The following is a 21,654-nucleotide window of genomic DNA, read 5'->3' on the forward strand; positions in this document are numbered from 1 at the left end:
TTTCAAAGAAGTAATGTTTTCAAAGATTAAGTGGAAACAAACATTCGATTATTACTGATGCTCCCTGTTCAAACCTTATCTTTCTAAGTTCCATCTTAAGTTATCCAAAATGTTTCTGAGAATAATGGCGGTACTGACTTTTGACAAAATGATGAAGAGATTAAAAAAATTAAAAAGAATGTTAAAGTGGATGTATATACAAAGGCTAATGGGTACAGATATCAGTTCAGTTCAGTTCAGTTGCTCAGTCGTGTCCGACTCTTTGTGACCCCATGAAGTGCAGCACGCCAGGCCTCCCTGTCCCTCACCCTGTCCATCCCAGAGTCCACCCAAACCCATGTCCACTGTGTCCGTGATGCCATCCAACCATCTCAGCCTCTGTCGTCCCCTTCTCCTCCTGCTCTCAATCTTTCCCAACATCAGGGTCTATTCAAGTGAGTCAGCCCTTCACATCAGGTGGCCAAAGTATTGGAATTTCAGCTTCAACATCAGTCCTTCCAGTGAACACCCAGGACTGATCTCCTTTAGGATGGACTGGTTGGATCTCCTTGCAGGCCAAGGGACTCACAAGAGTCTTCTCCAACACCACAGTTCAAAAGCATCAGTTCTTCGGTGCTTAGCTTTCTTCATAGTCCAACTCTCACATCCATACATGACCACTGGAAAAAACCATAGCCTTGACTAGACAGACCTTTGTTGACAAAGTAATGTCACTGCCTTTTAATATGCTGTCTAGGTTGGTCACACTCTCCTTCCAAGGAGTAAGCATCTTTTAATTTCATGGCTGCAATCACCATATGCAGTGATTTTGGAGGCCAGAAAAATAAAGTCAACCACTCTTTCCACTGTTTCCCCATCTATTGCCAAAAAGTGATGGGACCAGATGCCATGATCTTAGGTTTCTGAATGTTGAGTTTTAAGCCAACTTTTTCACTCTCCTCTTTCACTTTCATGAAGAAGCTCTTTAGTTCTTCTTTGCTTTCTGCCATAAGGGTGGTATCATCTGCATATCTGAGGTTATTGATATTTCTCCCAGCAATGTTGATTCCAGCTTGTGCTTCCTCCGGCGGAGCATTTCTCATGATGTACTCTGCATATAAGTTAAATAAGCAGGGTGACAATATACAGCCTTGATGTACTCCTTTTCCTATTTTGAACCAGTCTTTTGTTTCATGTCCAGTTCTAACTGTTGCTTCCTGACCTGCATACAGGTTTCTCAAGAGGCAGGTCAGGTGGTCTGGTAATCCCATCTCTTTCAGAATTTTCCACAGTTTATTGAGATCCACACAGTCAAAGTCTTTGGCATAGTCAATAAAGCAGAAATAGATGTTTTTCTGGAACTGTCTTGCTTTTTCGATGATCCAGCGGATGTTGGCAATTTGATCTCTGGTTCCTCTGCCTTTTCTAAAACCAGCTATTGCTGAAGCCTGGCTTAGAGAATGTTAAGCATTACTTTACTAGCGTGTGAGATGAGTATAATTGTGTGGTAGTTTGAGCGTTCTTTGGCATTGCCTTTCTTTGGGATTGGAATGAAAACGGACCTTTTCCAGTCCTGTGGCCACTGCTGAGTTTTCCAAATTTGCTGACATATTGAGTGCAGCACTTTCACAGCATCATCTTTTGGGATTTGAAATAGCTCAACTGGAATTCCATCACCTCCACTAGCTTTCTTTGTAGTCATGCTTCCTAAGGCCCACCTGACTTCATATTCCAGGATGTCTGGCTCTAAGTGAGTGTGAGTGATCACACCTTCGTGATTATCTGGGTTGTGAATATCTTTTTTGAGCAGTTCTTCTGTGTATTCTTGCCACCTCTTCTTAATATCTTCTGCTTCTGTTAGGTCCATACCATTTCTGTCCTTTATTGAGCCCATTTTTGCATGAAATGTTCCCTTGCTATGTCTAATTTTCTTGAAGAGATCTCTAGTCTTTCCCATTCTGCTGTTTTCCTCTATTTCTTTGCACTGATCACTGAGGGAGGCTTTCTTATCTCTCCTGGCTATTCTTTGGAACTCTGCATTCAAATGGGAATATCTTTCCTTTTCTCCTTTGCTTTTCACTTCTCTTCTTTTCACAGCTATTTGTAAGGCCTCCTCAGACAGCCGTTTTGCTTTTTTGCATTTCTTTTTCTTGGGGATGGTCTTGGTTCCTGTCTTCTGTACAATGTCACGAACCTCCATCCATAGTTCATCCGGCACTCTGTCTATCAGATCTAGTCCTTAAAGGACTAAAAATCTACTTCTCACTTCCACTGTATAGTCATAATGGATTTGATCTATGTCATACCTGAATGGTCTAGTGGTTTTCCCCACTTTCTTCAATTTAAGTTTGAATTTGGCAATAAGGAGTTCATGATGTGAGCCACAGTCAGCTCCTGGTCTTGCTTTTCTTGACTGTGTAGAGCTTCTCCATCTTTGGCTGCAAAGAATATAATCAGTCTTATTTCGGTGTTGACCATCTCGTTGTGTTCACGTGTAGAGTCTTCTCTTGTGTTGTTGGAAGAGGGTATTTGCTATGACCAGCGCGCTCTCTTGGCAGAACTCTATTAGCCTTTGCCCTGCTTCATTCTATACTCCAAGGCCAAATTTACCTGTTACTGCAGGTGTTTCTTGACTTCCTACTTTTGCATTCCAGTCCCCTATAATGAAAAGGACATCTTTTTTGGGTGTTAGTTCTAGAAGGTCTTGTAGGTCTTCATAGAACCATTCAATTTCAGCTTTAGTATCACTGGTTGGGGCATAGACTTGGATTACCATGATATTGAATGGCTTGTGTTGGAAACGAACAGAGATCATTCTGTCATTTTTGAGATTGCATCCAAGTACTGCGTTTTGGCATCTTTTGTTGATTATGATGGCTACTCCATTTCTTCGAAGGGATTCCTGCCCACAGAGTAGATATAATGGTCATCTGAGTTAAATTCATATATTATGATAGTTATGTTAGGGTAGAAGTGTTAAAAATTTAATCTCGCCAAATGTTCCTCACTGAGCTGTTCCCTTATCTGTCAAAGAGTGCAACCAGTAGCACCTCCCTCTTGATGTTGTATCAGAAATAACTTAGTTAATATTTTGAAAGCACTTGGAAGAGTGTTTATGAAAGTGCTTCATAAATATTTGACAATGTATCATGCAAGGTTTTGATATAAATATATATGAATACATAAAAATAAATATCCTCAATTCCCCATTTTGTGGATATCACAAATTTTATTTCACTATCTTTGCTCTATCATGATTATCTTTTAGAAGGTGAATAAAGAAACTAGATAAAGTGGTACCTGGATGAGGGGGCTACATCTCCCTTTAATTTTTATGTGTGTGTATACATATATATACACACACACACATATATATATGTATTTGATTTTTGCACACTGTTACTGCCTTTTCTATTCAAAAAAATAATAATAGAACCAAGCATTTACTGAGTTTCTTTTTTTTTTTTATCATTCTATGCAAATAGAAAGAATGAGTTTTTTAGACAAAAGAACAAATGGAAGCAGTCAAATTATGTCAACAATAAATACAGTATAACAAAAATATTTCTAAGCTGTGTCAGTGACCCAGGTCAAATCTAACACCATCATTCAAAACCAGCCAAAGCACAAGCTCCAATGGTGAGTTAGTACTACCAACTTTATATTAAAATAATTTTACTATGTTTCAGTTACCATATTAATACATTGAGCAATTCTGAAACTTTGAAAACTAAGTTTATGCTCTTGAAGTGGTGTATTGGGAATTTATAAGATGCATTATCTTAGCACTCATTCATAGTTGATCTTAAAACAACTTTTATTAAAATTATTTTTTCTATTTGTGGTTGTCCTTCCCCATAATATATAATAACATTAATTTTTAAGAGAGAAAATCATGACTCATTCAAATACAAAAATGAACATGGTTTAAGATTTTTAACTCACAAAGGAACCTGCCAGATGGCTGATAAAGGGAGGCCCATAAATCAGGTACATTAATAGGTCAAGAATACTGAACCCAAAGTATATGAGGCAAAACCAAACATCTAAGAGACATTTCCATGTCTATAGACAAAATTATTTAGTATTTACATTAGTTATCAACAGTTTACACAACTGTAAAATAGATTTCCTAGAATCAGATAATCCAAAGGGTATCATCAAGACTGAATCTAGACTAGTGAAGCACATTTATTTCTCATATATATAAATACATTTTCATGTATGTAATATAATGCACATCACCTTAAGACATACTAACCATACCTCAATTCGTCCTAGGTCACTTCAGTCATGTCCGCCTCTTTGTGACCCCGTGGACTGGAGCCCGCCAGGCTCCTCTGACCATGGGGATTCTCCAGGCAAGAACACTGGAGTGGGTTGCCATTTCCTTCTCCAGGGGATCTTAACCACCCAGGGATCCAACCCACATCTCTTAAGTCTCCTGCACTGGCAGGCGGGTTCTTTACCACTAGCGCCACCTGGGAAGCCCAGGTTCCCATACACTTCACCTAAAGGCTCCATTCCTCATCACACTTACTGAAATAATAGCCTATTGCTACAATTACTTCCCTTCTCATTCATCCAACCCACAGTAAGCTTCTTTCAAACATCTACACTTTTACATCTATTTACAGGTTGATCGTATCCATTCTCTACTATGGCAGTTTTCTTGAAAACGACAGACTAGGTGAACATGTCTTAAAAACTCAAGAGACGCCTGAAGAAAATCAGATAATATAGGTAAAAGTCTAATTTCTAGGCTGGCTGAAGCTATCCTGTACAGTAAGTGAAGGGACAGTCTTATTTTATATAGCTCTGTGTTAACTTTAATTTTCCACAGCTACAGACATCAGAACTTCTTCCTGTGCAGAACACTTCTAGGCAGCCCAAAAATAAATCGGACGAAACTACAAGAGAAAAAAGCTAATTCCCACTTGGTAACAGAGTACCTAAAACCTCAATTACCAAGCAAGGAGGAGTCAGCGCGGGTCACTTCCCCCTCCTGCGGCCAAGGAGCGGAAACCGAAAGCCAGACCAATGTCACTCCAGGGACTGCGGGGATCTAGACAACTCAGCATCCTGGGCTCGGTGCCTACTCAGCCCTGATTCGAGCCGCTCTCGATTCGTGGAACGCCCAGTCCACACGGACGACCACACAGACTCGACTCTGGGGCTACAACCAGCAGGGCACCCGGCCGCCCAATTTCATCTGCACCCCAGGGCGCGTGTCTCCCCGGGGGCAACGAGCAGCACTGTTCCCCGTGCCTGGCTCTGCCTACCCTCTATCGTCTGGTGGGTAACTTGTCCCTGACAGCGCCTCAGGCGAGACGAACCCGAGCAACAGCAGCAAGAAAGGCAGCAGGCTCTTTTTTGCAGAGAACGGACAGAACCAGCCTTCTCCTCCCGCACCCACAGCCGGGGCCAAGTCCCGCGCGCCGCCCGCCGCCCTGAGTTTCTAACACTGCAGTATACACCGAACTAGGTACTTTACATATATTGTTTTATATTTAATTATTGTCAATCGTACATATAGCAGATTGGTTTCCATTTTGGTTTCCATTCAGGGATGAATGACTTAGCATAACCTATGGAGAATGAGGCAGTGATACAGGGAACCTCAGTGAGTACCACTGTGGACAGGCATTATTGAGCACTTGAGCCCTTCTATATTCCCATTGCTTTGACACTCTGTAAACCCCGAAACTTAGGCATGTCTCAGGAAAAAGAGGAGGAGAAGCACAAAACTCACTACATTTCTGTCATACAGATAAAATGAAGCACAAAATAGAAGCTGTTCAATTATAGACAATTATAGAAAATATTAGTAATGAGAAGACTTATACTATGTAAAATAAGAGTATCTTAAAAGCTTAAATTAAAAATAAATTTAAAAATTCATTATGGATCTCCTTACAGTGTAAAAATGGAATGAAATTTTTAAAAAGAAATATATTTTTTGAGGTGTGGACTAAGACTCATATCTGCTACACATGTTCAACGATCTTTAAATAATAAGTTAACCATCTACTACTATTCTTTAACACCAACTGAATCAAGAAATTATAGGTTTACACACATTGTGGAATCTTTCTAAATATACGTGTTCAATCATCTCATGCTTCATTTCATAGGAAGAAATCTAATCCAAAGAGAAAATATACTTTCCCAAGGTTACATAGAAGATTTGTGGCAAATTTTTGAGCATAAAATATTTTTCAATTATTTTAGGGGCCCTAAACTTTCCCTGTGTATAAACAGTCCCTTTCTCCACCCTCAGGTGCTTGAAATTTTAGTTTTTTATAAGAGCACATGGATGGGTAAAAGAAGTCTAAAATACATTCAAATTTAATCAGTTGTTCTCTATAGATGTATGAAAATTCTAACTGAAATTGAAAACAGAAGAGAGAAAAGCATTTAGTTAAGCATCCATTCCATTTTTGTTAACAATAAATATGAGTATCAGGGGTTTTAGCCACAGTATAATCATCAATATGTTTAATAAGACATTTTTTGAGGTTAAAGATGAAGGAAAAAAGGCTCTAAAATATTTATGAATAATGGGAACAAGAATGAGCATTCTAGAGTTTCAGAGATGATAAAAATAATGTTTCCTGGAATAATTAGAAAAAGCTTCACAGAGACAATGGGGTTTTACCAGGCTTAGAGAGTTAGATCTGAATGGGCCTAGAGGGTTGGAACAGACATTCCAGGTAAGAAAAGTAATTGGACGAGGAAACAGAGAAGATTAAGATTGTTGAAGCAGAGAGGACATTTATGATTCATCAGGACCCCATGAACATTTACTGAGTCTTATGTCCATTTTATTCTTCTATATTTCAAGGAATAGAGACACACCCAGTCTCCTGTAATGCTGCTGCTGCTAAGTCGCTCCAGTCATGTCCGACTCTGTGCGACCCCATAGACGGCAGCCCACCAGGCTCCCCCGTCCCTGGGATTCTCCAGGAGGAACCCTGGAGTGGGTTGCCATTTCCTTCTCCAATGCATGAAAGTGAAAAGTGAAAGTGAAGTTGCTTAGTCATGTCCAACTCTCAGTGACCCCATGGACTGCAGCCCACCAGGCTCCTCCGTCCATGGGATTTCCCAGGCAAGAGTACTGGAGTGGGGTGCCATTGCCTTCTTCTCCCCTTAATGAGCTTTGTTTTATTATAAGCAAGTTGTTCTGCACTAGGAGTCTCCTGGTGTCACTGTTCTCTGTCTAGTTATTTCTGTTTTCTCTGTGTCTGCTTTTCTCTATTTCTCTCCACCCATTCCCATCTTGGAATGTGGAAGTGAGGGGTAGTAAAGAGATGAGGAAAATGTTAGGTGAACACATTTACCTTTGACCTTGAGAAATTCAGTCTCCTTAGAAGATAAGACAAAGAAAACCCACTATGATCCATTCTATAGTGGAAGACAGCAGAGGGTGCTATGGGGTCAACAAGGCCCTATTGTTGAGTCTGAGCAGAGTTCAGTGAGGGTTTGTGGGTGCTATGAGCTGTGTCTTATATATGGGTCAGGAAGGTCATGGTTTGTCAGACTGCAGCAGAGGCAACGTAAGGGGCAGCAACCTGTGATTCATCATGACGGGCATTGAAGAAATACAGTAATCTGATATTTCTAGCTAATAAAGTGAAAGGTGAAGAAGATGAGCAATTATTGTGTAATAAATACTTGGGCTGGTGTGCCCTGCAGTGGATTTGTATTTGTCTCACAAGCTATGTGTTGCCTTTGGAAGGCTGGAAGCAGCAGAGTAGAGTCTGGGACTTGGTGATGGACAGGGGGGCCTGGTGTGCTGCAGACCATGGGTTTGCAAAGAGTCGGACACAACTGAGTGACTGAACCGAACTGAACTGAAGGGGCAGAGCACAGAATTTCATTTCGAGAGATTATACTTTTTGGCTGAGTGAAAGATGAATATGAGGAAGGAAAAGATGAAGACCTGAGTAATGTAAACATACTCGATTTCTTCATTCTCTAGAGTGCATGCCATTTTCCTTTACATAGCCTATGTCTTGAAATCATCTTCCAGTGCCATACTGCATTAGGCAAGGTGGTGACAAAAAATACTGTTAGGGAAGAGAGAGCATGATACAGATATGAGGCTGAAAAAGTCTCTTTTCCCTTGACCCCTGGGTGATGTACTGCAGACTGAAGCAGGTAGCTTTCAGTCATGGGCTTAGGAGATCAGACCCTGTTTTTGTCAACAGTATCCCCATTACTGAAGAAAGCTGCAGTCATCAGTCCTATGTTACGAGAAGGATGAGCTTCTCACAGGACTAGTGCAAAATGCACAATTTGGTTTCATTGTCTGCATTAGAATATATATTTACAGAATACAAAACTCAACAATGCTACATACATCTCCATGCCACAGTCTTGTCACATTCTACAGTTGAAGACGTATAAATATCAAATGATTATCCCAGGGAAATTTTATCAGCCTTCCATTTAGACTTGCTCAATTGAGTGGTAGCTGTTTTACAGGGATGAAAGTAGCTGTAATTGGCAAATGCTGATGAAAGAGCCATTAACAAGTCTTGGAAGGTTTCTTCCAAGGTCTTTCTCAGCACCATTTCTCACCTTATTTGGCACAACTTTTGAAGTGATAGAACTTGTTTGGTGTGCAAATTAGAAGGATGAAGTGTAGGTCATTCATTAAAATAACTCCAGAGCGAGTTTGCCAACACAGGAAAGCAGATTATTAAATTTCATTCTTCATAGCAAAAATATAACTTAGTAAAGTTATAAAGTTATATTTTTATAAATTCTGATCTTATATAGTAGATGTTATGATAATGCAGTCAAGATAAACTTGTTAATGAGAAAAAAAGAATTTTTTTTACTTGAATTATTCAGTTTGTTTATTTTCTTAGGATGCATTTACTGGATAATTCTGGAACTTTCCATTAAACTTTGCAATTCACTGGCTACTTAATATAGTGCAGTGAATGCCATAGGTTTTCAAATATTACTAGATAAAAAGTGAAGAAAAGGATCATGTAATTCCTCGTACAGACAGACTTATGGAAGGCAGTCAAGAAAGCTGATTCAAGAGGCAGATTTTGGTCCTTCTAAACAGGATGCTAATGTACATTCCTCATGGTTGAATGTTAGGATGTTCTTTTTCTTTTTTTGTATATTTTCCAAGGAGAAAGCCGAGATTATCCTGATTATGAGAGGATGTCAACTTTGCCAACATTTCCTATTCCACAGGGAAAGGGTGGGCTGACATTGTGTAAAACTCCACAAGTTCTCACTCCAGCCCTGGTCTCATTTCCACAGTGAACTCCAAATAGCCCCTTCCTGACTGTAGCTGGTGATAGTGCAGGCTGTTTTGTAAAACTCCAAATTCAAGGACCAGACTGGGGATTTGGAGAAATGGAGCCTTTCAGCTCATCATAGGCAATGTTACACTCCAGTTACAGAACTAATTAAAGTTGATTTGTTGCTTTTAGGTCAGAGTTGCACCAGACTCAGTCTACACAGGAGAAAGAGGCCAAATCAATAGTATTTGTCTAGCTTTTGTTTTTAGGAGTCTTTTTTTTAACTCAAAATTTGGAAAGACCGCAGAGTATGCACAATCTAATTATCTGCATTTTTTGCAGAATTCTCCATCTTCTCTTCTCAGCTTCACTGCTCAAAGGGATAACTGCCTCTGAAGTTTATATTTGGCCCGTGAATCTTAAACATCAAATGTTGTAGGTGAATTAGGTCTTCACTTTTAGGTCATTTGTTTTCAACGTTTGGGTCCAGTTTTTACATTGTCAATTTTAAAATAATTTCTTTTTATAGTTATATTCATTTATATACATTGTACATGTACATAAATATAAAAGTAAATTTATAATTCTTTCCAACACATTTGAAATGTAATAATTGCTCAACAATTAATAAGTTGCTTAATTAGACAAACATTTGAAGCAATTGTTACTCTAATTACAATTATCACTTTCTTTGAATCTCACAAATAATTTGCTTAACTTTCTTAGTATGTATCTGATCTATACATGTTTCTGAAATAATAAATATGTTTCAGTGCTTATTAAACCTTACAAAAGGGAATGCTTCTTGTCTTGAAATCTCATATGCTTACAGTGAATCCAAGAGAATAATATTTCATGCAAACATATATTGCTAAAAGAGAGACTTCAGTTTAGTTATTTTTTAAGCGTTCTCATCTTTTAGTGGGAGCTTTGTGTTAACCTTTTATACTTGCTTGTAGTGTTTAGATAAGCACACATGGTTTCCTTGGAGTAGATTCATTTGGGGTTGGGTTGTAGAATGGGTGGGGTGTAAAACATTCATAGGGAAGGAAATAAGTGATAGTAGTATTACGATAGGAGGAAGAGTGCCAAAGTTCATTTTTAATAGTCACAGATGTGTGGCCATCTGTATTAATTCATCCTCAAAGTTTTATTAGAGGACTGTATTATGTTCTTTTTTCCTTGTATTTTTGCATACAGGGAGAAAATTATATTGCAAAAATCCCTCAGATTGATCTGTATCTTCTTGACTTTGGAAACTTGCATGACATATTATCAACAGGCAGGCAAATCCCACAAAGCTATTACCTTTCAGGATGTGTCTCAGGGTGGTATGCTCCTGGCAGAATTTCTCCATGTCTAGTTACTATTTGCAGGTTCCATGCAATTTTTAAAATGTTTTTTCAATAAAACAAGATGATCATATTAGTGAAAGTACGTAAAAGGAACAGACAGCTTCAGAAACCTCAACTGTAATCCTACTAGGCACAGTCTCCAGCTGGGCTTGACAGAGTCATGTACCGTATCAGGAGGAAAGACAGCGGTCACACTCAAGATGGTTTTGTTTGAGTCAAATGATCAGGGCTCTCCTGTTTTATCTTAAACTTGTGGAGACAGGTTATGTTTCTGATGAGGGCAACCGAATAATGCACTGGTAACCCAAACCTGTTTATCCTCCGACTATGGGGTATGTTACATTATACTTTACCTTTCAACCCTGGGAGGTGATCTTAGTAATAAGGTGGCATGTGCTTTCCCTGAACTGGGGTCCATCTTCCAGATAAGTATCGGAAACCTCCGCTTTGAAATAGGTCTTACCTCTCGTATCTAGAAGAGGTGTGGTCATGGTGGGGTTCAGTGAGTTACCAGACACACTCACATTTTCCTTATTTTTCTTCTTTAAGTTGCTTTAATGCATAGTATCACCACTATTGAGCTTGCTGTTTTTTTCTTCAAGCTTATCATGACTTTTGTAGTCTGTATTTTACTTGGGGCACCAATTTCCATTAGCTTTTCAAACTACAAAACTAGGAGTCAACTCCTAATTTCATTTTCTTTCTCTGACTCTGTTCCCATCATTTGTTTCCATTTGACTTGTTCGATATAAAGCTCCTTAGAAGAGAATGAAGTCCTCTTTGAAAAAAAGAGTTTCTATAACTACGCTAGTCCCCGTGTAAACAGAAGGAAAAAGGAAAACAAAAGGGAAAGGAACCTCAAATCTTCCCAAACGTTTGTCTAATAAATTATAACATCACAAAAAGTACATATTTTTCAAAGTTATTAAAAAATGAATATTTTAAAACATAAACTATAATTCAATACATTTTTGGTTTTTTTTTATTTATAAGACATACTTCCCTCCTTCCTAAAAAAAAATTGGTGTGTATTTTAATGAGAATGCATATCTTATAGGAAATTTCAAGAGAGAGATCAGAAATAGCAAGTATTTTTTTAGAAAACACAGAAATCAGGGAAGGTGATTTAATTTTACCTTTTATCATGAAAAAGAGTGACTACAATTAAAATAAATTATATTAAGTTTCCTGGTAGCTAAAGGATGCTAGAGAGAAGCTAATAATTTATCAAAAAATATCCACTTAGATTTATTCATGTAACTGATCACAGGTAAACAAGTAAGAGACATTTACAAGATAATATTTGCAAACAGATTCTTCAAAGACTTAAGAAAGACTCTTCTTTTGAATTCTTTCCAAATCTGGAATCTGAAACCCTTAATTTATCTGAGATGATCTTTCCTTTCATACTGTCCCTTCCCTGAATCACACAGTTAAGTGACCCTCAAATTAAACTTGATTTTTCCTAAAATTCATCAAAGATGATGACAGTGGCTTTATTTGTTGATCAAATTTTTCAGGGCTTAAGAAGCATTTCAAGCTATGAATACTTTTAGAAATTATAGCATTTCCCTTAGGAAACTAAAGTGTCATTAAACTAGCATATTTGTATACCAAATAGTAAGATAATGGCATAAAAGTGGGGGATATGATCATTAAGAGCTTAGCATAAATATCTATAAAATTGTCTTGAGCTATGTAGGTAGTCAGTTGTAGAATCCATCTTTTTCATTTTTAAAAAGTTTTACTTATTTTTACTGGCATATAGTTGCCTTTCAATGCTGTTAGTTTCTGTTGTACAACAAAGTGAATCAGCTACATGTATACATATATCCTCTCCCTCTTGAAGCTGCCCCCCACCCCCACCATCCCACCCCTCCTTGTCAACCCAGAGCCCTGAGCTTTGAATTCAGCAGTTAAATCCTAAGATGACTTTTGACTGCAGTAGGTAAATTCACATAAATATCTCTAATAGGAGATGTGTGATGCATGAGTTACGAAAAAGAGAAACCCAGACTCTAGAAAATGAAAGTGAAAACCTTGGTTCTTCTCTACTCTTGACTTCCATATTTCCTCTAAAGCCTGACTTGTGATTTAGTTCATATAACTACTTTATTTACCCTAGTATTTCAAATCTTAGAAATTTCTATTCTTTAACACTCAGTCCCTTTGGGTAGCTTGCCACCCACATCTTTGAGGTTTATCCTATAACTGAACCTGTGATAAGCAAAGAAAAACATACCCTTTTACTTCAATAGTTCTGTAAAGATTAAGCACTTCCTATCCAGATTAGTATTTAGAGCTGAGATTACCCTGAAAAAAATCAATTGGTCATTCTATATAGAAACAGAAAATGTATATGTTGACCAGCCTCATCTTTCCATGCATCCAAAATGTGTTTAAACAGATTGTTTAGAATAAGGAATGTCTCTTCCATGCAGGTGAGAGGTACACAAATAGATTGCCAAAGAGCATAGCGAGGCCAAAGTTCACAATAGTTTGCTGAATAAACAAGGGTCACAAGAGCTGGAAATACAGGCAGCCTCACCAGGCTTCATGTTTCTGCCAACTCAAGTCTAAGAAAAACAAAGGGTTAGGTGTCAGTAACCAAACACGGTGTTCTTTCTTACTTTTTTTAAAATGTAAGTTAACCATATTGTAAGAGATACTTTTTCTGTACCTGCATCTATTCAAAAAAGATCAAAGATTATAAAATTTATGAGAAAGAAGTAATGCTTAAGTTCAGTTCCATTTGGTTCTGTTCACTTAACCGAAACTCTTGAGGTAGATACAGAGATAAGCAAGGAGCTAAAAATATAGTTGGGGAAATAGTACAGTTTGTTTGAATACATGTCAAGTATAAAGTCAAAGGTGACCATATTAGTAGATAGTAAAAAGTGTACTGAAATATACAAAAAAAGACAGATTAACTGCTTTAGAAGATCGAATACATTGCCTGGAACCTAACAAATGAGTACAGTTTTCACATTCATTAATCTAGATCATGGATATATTATTAACAACATCTTTTGTTGTTGTTTTTAGTCCCGGCATTTAGTTGAGATTGGGGAGAAGATGGGATAAATTCTAACATAGGTCCTTCTCTGTATTTCTAATAAATACCTTCACTTAAACTTCAAAGTCCTTCACAATATGTTTTCTTTTACTCTCCTACTTATGCCTTATACTCGGGACCTTCTGAAATTTCTGCAAATGCCCTAATTAGGGTTTTTTTGTGTGTGTGTTTTCTCACCATTTTACCTGCTGCTTCCTTTGCTTAAGAATAGGGTATTTTATATACTACATACTTTTTGAATATGTATTGCTTCTTTAAAACTCAATATGCATAGATGTAAAGTCTTTGGTGACACCTAGAGACAATAGTTGCCAGTTGCTCTAATCTTGCTGTACCTTTAACCATTTCTATTGTCTTATTTTCACTTTATTATGTATCATCTGGCTACTCATTAGACTGTGAACCTATGTTCATTCTCATGGTGTCTAGTAGTTCCTAACTATATCTGATAAATGAATGAATGAAGACCAACATCCTCCATTAAGTCTTGGCCAGCTCGTATTCCCAGTGATAATACTACCTTCTTAGAATTTCTAGTGGATTTATAGGTTTATAGACTTCTGAAAATCAGTCTTTTAAGTGAATTCTGAGAGTTAGCCAGCCTGAAACACTTGGAAAATTTTAATAGAGTTGTCATTTACAAATGTGTAAGTGTATTTGTTCAAAACTATTTGTTGTCTTCTGTGCTCAAAGCCCTGTACTAGATAACATGAGAGAGAAAGAAAAAATTACTCAGAGAGCTCAATCAATATTTATAAAATGAAGGTATAGTAAAACAATAATAAAACACCAGAGGGAATGGAATAGACATCGTCTTGGGATTTCAGAGTGAAGAAAAGAGCACCCAAACCATATTTTAAAGGTTTTTAAAATTATTATTGTGATAAGATGCATATAATTTGAAATCTACTCTTGGATTGTTTAAATGTATAGTGCAGTATTATTTGGGCTTCCCAGGTAGCTCAGTGGTAAATAGTCCACCTGCCGAGGTAGGAGTTGCAAAGATTCAGTCATGCCTGAGTGACTGAGCACATACATGCATGTGAGCGTGCACTCACACACACAGTATTGTTTACTATAAGCACAGTGTTGTACAAGAGATTGCTAGAATGTTTTCGTCTTGCGTGACTGAAACTATATTCCTTGAACAATTCCTCATTTCCCCTGCCCAAGCCCCTAACAACCACCATTCTACCTTCTGCTTAGAGAGTTTGACTACTTTACTACCCCATCTACATTTCCTCTTTGGAAAAATGTCTCTTGCTGCTTTTAAAATTCTCTCATGACTTTTGACAATTTAATTATAGCGTGCATGATGTAGACTCCTTTGAGATTAGCCTATTTGAGATTTGTTGGGCTTCTCAAATCTGTAAGTCCATATCCTTCTATGGATTTGGGGAGTTTGTGGACCTTATTTCTTTAAATAATATTGCTGTCCTTTTCTCTGTCCTCTCTCTTCTCCTTCTGGACTCTAATAATGTATTTATTGGTCCACATAATGGTATTTCATTAGGCCTTTAACTTTTCTTCATTCCTTTTTTTTATTACTTTCCCCCTTTTACTGGATAATTTCAAATGACTTCAAGTTCACTGATTTATTTTTCTGCTTGATGAAGTCTGCTGTTGAACCTTTCTAGTAAAATTTTCTGATCAGTTATTTGCATTCTTTAACTCCAAAATCTGTTTGATTTGTAAAGAAAATATGTTTTCTCTGTTGAAATTCTCATTTTGTTCATGCCTTGTTTTCCAAAGTTCACTGAAAAGCTTTACAACAGTTATTTTGAATTTTTACTCGGGTAATTTATTGACTTCCATTTCTCTCAGGTTGGTCTTTGGAAATTTATTTGCTCCTTTGATTGAGCTGTTTCCCCCTGTTTCTTTGTGTTCCTAGTAATTTTGCATTGATCCCTATGAATTTGAAAAAAGAGTCATCTATTCCATTCTTTATGGAATAGCTTCATACATGAAAAGGACTTCGTGAGTCAGGCCAGCTTTTGAGTCTGGGGACCTCTTGAAACTTTTCTGTGGATGTCTTTTCTGTATTTGCATGTGTAGATTCCTAATTATAGAAATTTGCTGGTTTTCTTTTTAATTTTTATTTCAGGAGAATTGATTTAAGCATTGTTGTTGAATTGGTATCTACATTTGAGAAAGGAGAGTCTGGTACTTCCTATTCTTCATCTCCCTCATGTCATGGTTTAACGGTTTAACATTATTCTTTTCAGTGTCTTTGGGTTCAGAGAACACAACACTTTGAACTCATTTTGTCTGAATTTGAATCTTACTTTTCTATGTTCAGGGCTTCCCTGGTGGCTCAGAGAGCAAAGAATCTGTCTGGAGAGCAGGAGATCCAGGTTCAGTCCTTGGGTCGGGAAGATCCCCTAGAGAAGGGAATGACTACCCAATTCAATATTCTGGAGAATTCCGTGGACAGAGGAGCCTGGTGGACTACAGTCCACGGGGTTGCAAAGAGTCAGACACGGCTGAGCAGCTGACACTTTCACACTTTTGTTATGTTCAGCCTATAAGCAAGTAACCTGACTTTTCTGAGTTCTGGTGTCCTCCTTTGTAAAATGGAGATGATGTCAAGTCACTCCTGGAACTGTTGTTAGGAAAGTCCCTCGTAGAGAAGTTGTCCTTTTTTTATCCTCCTCCCTAAACAAATGTCTAGAAGGATGTAGTTCAAAACCTTAATATATAGGTAACTCTGAAGGTAGTCAAAGTGTGTTTATTGTATATGGTTTTATGTTTCTTTCTGTATATTCTAATTTTCCTACAGTAACTATAAATTATATGTATTATTAGAAGTTTTAAAGTTTTTCTGTGTTGTTTTTTTATTCTTTGATTTGAAAAATCCTTTCTGGCCTTATCCAAACCATATACTGATTCCCCACAATTATTTTACACATATTTCTAAAATGCATAAAACTTGTTCAACCCCATTCTAATACCAGTTAAAGAGATTTGTTTTTGTTTTTGTTTTTTTTATAATTAAGAGATAACTCACCTTCACAGTAAAGGATTTGTGGCTCTTTGTTTTGTGTAAAAGGACTCATTTTCATCACTGATGAGGACAATAGACATATTTATTTTTAGCAGCAAGTATATTACCAAGACACATCTATGTCAGCATTTCAGTGAGTGATCATATCAGAGAATGTTGAAACAGGTCACATTGAAAAGAATATTGATTTTAGCCCCAGAACTTAGAGTATATTGAAAGTGAAAACAACTGACTGCCACAAAATAACCAGTGTTATTTCCTTTTGTCTCCCTGACACTATTTATTATGTGTATACATATTTTTTTAATTTATAAAACCCTTGTAAGCTGCTTGTTCCATAAAGTTAGGTTTCTGCTAGGCACAGTATTTGTCCAGGTGGTTTTAGCCATCATATGATCCTACTTTTCCCCCTGAAGTGTCTGGGTTTTTCAAGTCGTTGTAGCTTTTCTTATCCCATTGCTCCTTGCTGTGAACAATTAAGGTACTCAGGCTCCATTTTAGAAGTGAAAAAATATTATCATTTCACAATAATTCACAATGAAAAGAAGTAGGAATCAAATCTAGTTTTCTTTCATTTTCACTCATGCCAAGCCTAGTGTCCCTCTTTACTGGTGTCCTGACTGCCTCCCAGACCACTTACCATTTTACTACTACCGTGTCAATAACGATCACCCTCACCAGACCAGTGTGATTGACCAAATCACGGAGGCCAGGCCAAAATCCTACCCATTCACATACCTAGTCCTTATCCTGTCCCTTCTAGTAAAGATTCTATTGTGTCTCTTACCCAGAGATGCTGTGAGCTGTGTGGTGGCTTTGTTGTTTAGTTGCTCAGTCGTGTCTGACCCTTTGTGACCCCATGGACTGCAGCACACCAGGCTTCCCTGTCCTTCACCATCTCCCAGAGTTTGCTCAAACTCATGTCCATTGAGTCGGTGATGCCATCTAACCTTCTCATCCTCTGCCGTCCCCTTCTTCTCCTGACTTCAATCTTTCCCAGCATCAGAGTCTTTTCTAATGAGTCAGCTCTTCATATCAGGTTGGAGATATTGGAACTTGAGCTTCAGCATTAGTCCTTCTAATGAGTATTCAGGGTTGATTTCCTTTAGAATTGACTGGTTTGATTCCTTGCAGTCCAAGGGACTCTCAAGAGTCTTCACCAACACCACAGGTCAAAAGCATCAATCTCATTCTAACAATATCCAAGTTTGATGTAAAAACAGTCACCATATTTTACCCCATTTTCTGTCTTTGAGGTTCAAATTATACTTCAACTGTCAAGGGAGCAGGCATTATAGGGAAACATCATGACTCCTGCTGAAGCTCAACCTGTTATTACTCCAAATGTAACAAGAGGTGGTGAAACTTCCAGAACTGAGAGACCCTCCAGTCTGTGAAAGATCTAGAAGTTTCTCAGATCTCTAGTCTCTATCATGCCAGAAAGGAACCTCGCAAAGAAGGATACAAAGGCTGACTGACTTCCTAACTTTTCCTGCTCTTCCTCTTAGCCATTTTGATGCCTGATGAACAGAATGCTCTGGAGTTCTGAGAATATTCCCACAATCACATTTTTGTCCATTTCACTTAATTCCAAATAAAATAGAGTGTTTGTATAATAGTTGTCTAGGGTAACTTTTGGGGGCTTCCCTGGTGGCTCAGATGATAAAGAATCTGCTTGCTATGCAGAAGACTCAGGTTCCATCCCTGGGTTGGGAAGATTCCCTGAAGAAGGGATTGGCTACCCATTCCAGTGTTCTTCCATGGAGAATTCCATGAACAGAGGAGCCTAGTCCATGAGGTCACCAAGAGTCAGACATGACTGCATGACCAACATTCACTTTTTTTTAACAGGGTAATTTATTTGCAAACAGTTTTATTTTCCATAATTACATTTCTTTAATTTCTACTTTATTTCTTTTGGAAACTAGAGTTATACACTTTTTTTTAACATGAAATATATATCTGAAATGTATAATGGTATTATTATCAACATACCATTATTGCATCAGCTGACAATAACAGTTTATATTTATTAGACACAAATTTAGCTTCCTGGCCTTTTATCTACAAATTCTAATCCACAGACTACCATTTCTTATTTATGTTATTGCCCACCACTAAAAAATGAGGAAAGTTTTTTTTAAATGTATCAGATGTAAATATTCATTATGGTGAAGGACTTTTACATACAATATTTCATTTGCTTTCACAATGTAGACCACAGTCCATTGGCTAGAAGGTAATCAATGACCCCACATAACTGTGGAGGCAGAAAATGACAATCTAGCTGTGTGCCATGCAGAAAATGAAAATTGATTTATGGATCACATGCCATTGTGGCTGCCTGTGCTAAAGAAATAATTTCAATATATGAGAAGACAGAAAAAGACAGAAATATTCTCCCCTTGCAACTTATTTTTTAGAGTTAACCTACAAAATTCTAATACCAAAATAACTAATGAGAATATCATTAAGAAAAAGTTCAAACTTGCTAATGAACATAAATGCAAAATACCTAACTGAAATGTATAGATCATCTAATATAGGCTCCTCAAAGCCTTTCATGTTCTATAATTCAACATTCTTCCACACACAAACATGATATTCAATAGTAAGTAACCAAAATTCTTCACTTTAATATCTGAAAAAGACAAAGATATTTTCTATTACTATTTCTATTCAATATTACATTGGAAGTCTGAGCCAGTTGTATAAAGCAAGGTAAATAAATGCTGTAAAAATCTGACCAGAAGAAACAAAGCTGTCATTTATTGCAGATAATACATAGAACATACAAAAGAATAAAAATCCCCAAAGAGTAAATTGTTAGAAATAAGAGTATGATAAGCATGTAGATAGAAAATTAATGTACAATAATCTGTTGCACTTCAAAAATAGTAGCAAAAAGTGTCAAAATGAGTCTTTTTAAAAAGTGTATCACTTATGTTAACATCAAAACCTAAAGTAACTAGAAATAAATCCAAAAACATTGGTCCAAAATCTTTATGGAATGACTTGCAGAACTCTATGGAAATACATTTTTCAAAAAGCAAATACACAGATATATTCATGGCACAGAGCACTCAATACTGTGTCACTTTTCCCTTAATTCATCTGTAAAGCTAATGCTTTTAAATTTTTTAATTTTTTTAATGGAATTTTTCAAAGTGAATGAAAAATTTATGTGAAAATGCAAAGGGCCTGAACCATCAAGATACTCTTGAAAAGCAAGCTGGGCATACTTTTCCTATCAGACATTAAGACTTAAAAAGCTCTATTGATGAGAGGAGTGTCTATTGGTGCAGAGATATAAAAATTGTCAAATGAGAAGAACACTGGATATAGTAAAAATTACATGCAAAAAAGGCATCTTACTGAGGGAGACCTGGACTTTTCAGTATATGAATGTGGAACAATTGATTATACATAGAGGGAAAAATGAAATTGGATCATTACCTTATAAAAAATCCATTCCAGGTGACTCAGTTATAAATGTGAAAAGCAAAATTATAATGATTCTAAAATTAATGTGAATACTTTTATATCCTCAGACTTTCTTAAACAAAATACAAACTATAAATTGTAAGATTGAAGGCAGGAGTAGAAGGGGATGACAGAGGACGAGGTGGTTAGATGGCATTACCAACTCAGTGGACATGAGTTTGAGCAAGCTCCAGGAAACGGTGAAGGACAAGGGAAGCCTGGCATACTGCAGTCCACGCGGTCACAAAGAGTCAGGCACTACTGAGCGACTGAACAACATAAGCTATAAATTATAGAAAAGACTAGTAAATTTAGTTATGTTGGAATTAACTTCTTTTCACCAAGAGATACCACATATGGGAATGAAAAATAGAATTTGTAGTTGTTATAACCACATATAACTGGCTGAGTGAATTACTACAACATATTTAAAAAAAAAAAAACTCATACAAAAGGATAAGAAACAAACAGCCTTAGGGAAAACTAAGTAAAGATGTAGTCAGAAAAACATGGACTTTATTATTATTTTTTTTTTTTTACTCATGGACTTTAAGATAACCTGACAGAAGATGCTCAATTCTATTAGTATCCAAGGAAATGCAAATTAAAACCACTATAGCGTACAACTCTTGACCATAAAGCTAGCAACATTTAAATGTATAACAACTGGATCAGATAAAGCATAGCCTTCCGGTTTAGACTAAGGATTAGAGACTTTATTTTGATAGTAAGAGGATCCTTTGAAGAGCTGAAAATAAAGATGTGATCAGATTAAAGTTCTGGAAAAATTCCTGTGCTGTATGGAGCCTGGAAAAAAATTGTTGACGGTATCAAATATTGGTGAGAATGTGGAACAAGGGGAAATCTCATCCCCTGTGGAGCAGAGAGTCAATTGATAGAACTGATTTGGAAAATAGTTTGACATTTTCGTGCATATTTAAAGATACGCATTTATTCTCACCCTGAATTCCACTCTTGATCCATACTTTAGAGAAATTCTTTTTCATGTTTACCTGGAAACTTATACAAAATAATTTAGAGCAACTTTAAATGAAAACAACACAAATGTTCATCTAATATAGATTGGATAAGTAAATCATGATATGTGCACATATGCTCTTTTTGTCCATGGAATTCTCCAAGCAAGAATACTGGAGTGGGTAGCCATTCCATCTCCTGGGGATCTTCCCAACCCAGGGATCAAACATGGGTCTCCTGCATTGCATGCAGATTCTTTACCTTCTAAGCCACCAGAGAAGCTTTTATCATATTTTGCTACAAGGAAAATAAACATACTGCAGCTGCACACAACAACATAGAAAAATTCTATCAACACAATGTTAAGTGAAAGAAATGGATATGGAATTTATAGAATGTGATTCTGTTTTAACAAAGTCCCAGTTGGGCCAAGCTAAATAGTGTATTGTTTAAATCTTCATGCATAGAAGGAAGGAAAGAAATTAGTTATCACATGGATGATTATGATTACAT

Source organism: Cervus elaphus, chromosome 29, assembly GCF_910594005.1.
Source record: "Cervus elaphus chromosome 29, mCerEla1.1, whole genome shotgun sequence".
NCBI classification, from domain to species: Eukaryota; Metazoa; Chordata; class Mammalia; order Artiodactyla; family Cervidae; genus Cervus; species Cervus elaphus.